The sequence below is a fragment of the Macaca fascicularis genome, chromosome 15 (assembly GCF_037993035.2).
Source record: "Macaca fascicularis isolate 582-1 chromosome 15, T2T-MFA8v1.1".
NCBI lineage: Eukaryota > Metazoa > Chordata > Mammalia > Primates > Cercopithecidae > Macaca > Macaca fascicularis.
This window is the reverse complement of record NC_088389.1, coordinates 76,667,245-76,670,666: the sequence shown is the minus strand read 5'-3', so window position 1 is coordinate 76,670,666 and position 3,422 is coordinate 76,667,245. Positions and strand designations below refer to the sequence as shown.

General features: G+C 38.8%; 1 pseudogene; it reads right to left on the bottom strand.

Annotated features, from left to right (window-relative positions):
- Nucleotides 1-464: 464 nt before the first annotated feature.
- LOC102135109 (large ribosomal subunit protein eL8 pseudogene) lies at nucleotides 465-1,289 on the bottom strand (annotated as a pseudogene).
- Nucleotides 1,290-3,422: the final 2,133 nt, after the last annotated feature.

Genomic DNA, 3,422 nt, shown 5'->3' with positions numbered 1-3,422 from the left:
AGAAGGCTGTTACAAGACTGGATCCCCCACAGAGAACCTCTACTAAGGCATTGCCAAGGGAAAATTTGGGGTTAGAGCTCACACACAGAGTCCTCACTGGGGCACTGCCTAGTAGAGTTGTGAGAAGGAAGCTACTATCCTTCAGACCCCAGAATGGTAGATCCTAGTATCTATCAATGGCTTGCACCCTCAACCTGGGAAAGCAACCAGCATTTAACTTCAACCCACTGGAGCAGGCCTAGGGGCTGAACCCTGAAAACCACAGGAATGGAGCTGCCCAAATCCTTGGGAACCCACCCTTTGCATCAGTATGCCCTGGATATGGGACATTGAGCCAAATAAGATTATTTTGGAGCTTTAAGATTGAATAATTTCCCTGCTGGGTTTTGAAATTTCATGGGGCCTGTAGCCCCTTTCTTTCTTTTTTTTTTTTTGAAGGAAAATTTGTATTTTAATTATTTATGTATAGAAAACTCAACAGTGTACATTTAACCCAGTTTAGTGGCAAGTTCTTTAGCCTTTGCCTTTTCGAGCTTGGCGATACCATCCACAGACTTGGGACCCAGGACATTGCCTCCCCAGTGACGGCGGATCTCATCGTATCTGTCGTTGTAATTGGTCCTGATAGCTTCCACCAGCTTAGCCAAAGCGCCTTTGTCTTCCGAGTTCACTTGTGTGAAGGTGACAGTGGTGCAGGTCTTCCTGTGGACTAGACGTCCCAGTCTTGCCTTCCCCTTGATAATGCAGTAAGGGACCCCCATTTTATGACACAGGGCAGGCGAGAAGACAACCAGCTCGATGGGATCCACGTCGTGTGCAATCACCACCAGCTGAGCTTTCTTGTTCTCCACCAAGGTGGTGATGGTGTTAACTCCTGCTCGAAGGACAGGTGGTCTCTTAGTGGGGACGTCCCCTTTGCCAGCAACTTTATTCTCAGCCCGGGCCAACAACCTCTGCTTCTTCTCTTGCTTTGTCTCCGGTCTGTACTTGTGGGCCAACTTAAGCAGCTGAGTAGCTGTTTGGCAGTCCAGGGCCTGGGTGAACTGGTTAATAGCAGGAGGCACTTTTAGCCGCTTAGAGAGGATGGCTCTCTTCTGCTGCAACCTGATATAGTGAGGCCATTTCACAAAGCGGGTGAGGTCTCTTTTGGGCTGGATGTCCTGTCCAATGCCAAAATTCTTAGGTCTTTTCTCAAACAGAGGATTCACCACTTTCTTGGCCTTCTGCTTTTTCATGACAGCAGGGGCCAGAGCCACCTTCTTTCCCTTGGCCGCCTTTCCTTTCAGCATCTTGGGCGGCGGGAGTAGAGCTGTATTTGGCTGATTTCTTCCTTTTGGAATGGGAATATTTACCCACTGCCTACTCCCACTGTATATTGGAAGTAAATAACTTGTGTGTGTGTGTGTTTTTTTTTTTATTTTACAGGCTTATAGCTGGAAGGGACTTGTCTTGTCTCAGATGAGACTTTGAACTTTGGACTTTTAAGTTAATGCAGGAATGAGTGAAGAGTTTTGGGGACCATTGGAAAGGCATGATTGTGTTTTGCAATGTAAGAAGGTCATAAGATTTGGGAGGCGCCGGGGCAGAATGATGTAGTTTGGATATTTGTCAACACCCAAATCTCATATCAAATTGTAATCCCCAATGCCGGAGGTGGGGCCTGGTGGGAGGTGTTTGGATCATGGGGTCAGATTCCTCATGGCTTAGTTCTGTATTTGTGATAGTAAGTTCTCATGAGATCTTGTCGTTTAAAAATGTGTGGCACCTCCTTTCATGACTTTCTTTCACTCTTACTCCTGTTATTGCCATGTGATATGACTGCTCACCCATGCCTCTCATCATAATCAGAAGCTTCCTGAGGACTCCCCAGAAGCAGATGGCATTAAACTTCATGTACTGCCTGCAGAACCATGAGCCAATTAAATATCTTTTCTTATAAATTAACTAGTCTCAAGTTTTTTTATATAGCAGTGCAAGAATGACCTGATAAACTTACTTGTTCACTTTTGCTTATTTTTCTTGAATGTTTGAAGTATTATTTTAATAAATTTTGCTCACTTTCATGTCATTTAAGGCATTTAAGATATGATTTCTTTTAGTATTGTCAGTTTGGGATGTTATTTAAGTCAGTTTTCAAATATGTTCAGAAATAGAAGTTTAGTTTTATTCTTATGAATGTTGATATATAATTTTTGAATCATTTATTGAACAGACTGTGTATTTCCTCCAGTGTACGTTCTTGGAATCTTTGTAAAAAAATAATTTCACTGTAGGTATGTGATTTTTATTTCTGGTCTCTCTTTTGTTCCATGGTCCATGTGTCCAATTTTATGTTGGTACTATGCTGCTTGGATTATTAAATCTTTGTAGTATAGTAGTGTGATGTCACCAGCTTTGTTTTTTTTTGTTGTTGTTGTTGTTGTCATTTTAGGATTTTTTTCTATTTCTGTGAAGAATTTCATTTATATTTTGATATCAAATCAAATAGGGATTCCATAAAATCTGTAAATTGCTTTGGGTAGTATGGTCATTCTAATAATATTAATTCTTTCCATTCATGAATGTAAGATATCTTTTCATTTCTCTGTCTTCTTCAATTTCTGTCATCAATATTTTATAGTATTCAGTGTAAAGATCTTTCACCTACTTGTTTAAGTTTATTCCTAGGTATCTTATTTACTTATTTATTTTGAAATCTATTTCAAATACAAATAGATTTCCTGTTGAAATTGGAATTATTTTCTTGATTTTTTTCAGATTGTTTGCTACTATTGTACAGAAATGATTCTCATATTTGTATGTTGGTTTAATATTCTGCAACTTTACTGACTTTGTTTATTAGTTCTGATAGATTTTTGTCAAAATCTTTAGGGTGTTATCTCTATAAGATCATGACATCTGCAAACAGGAACAATTTGACTTCTTTTTTTTCCAATTAGGATTTCTTTTATTTCTCCTCTTGTCTAATTGCTCTGGCGAGGACTTCCTCTACTGCACTGAATAGAAGTGTTAATAGTGGGCATCATATTCTTATTCATGATCTTACAGAGAAACCCTCAGCTTTTTCCATTCAGTGTGATATTATCTGTGGGTTTGTCATATATGGTCATTACTTTGTTGAGATAATACCTTCTATACCTTATTGAGAATTTTTAAATGATAAAGCAGTATTAAATTTTGTCAAATGCTTTTTATATATGTATTGAAATGATCATATGGTTTTGTCTTCTTTTTAATGTGACATATCACACTTTTTTGTGTGTGTATGTTGAACTATCCTTGCATTCCTAGATGAATTCCATTTGATCATAGTAAATGATCTTTTTAATGAGTGGTTGAATTCAGTTTGCTAGTATATTGTTGAGAATGTTTGCATCTGTTTGTCAGGGATATTGGCCTGCAGCTTTTTCTTGCGTTGTTGT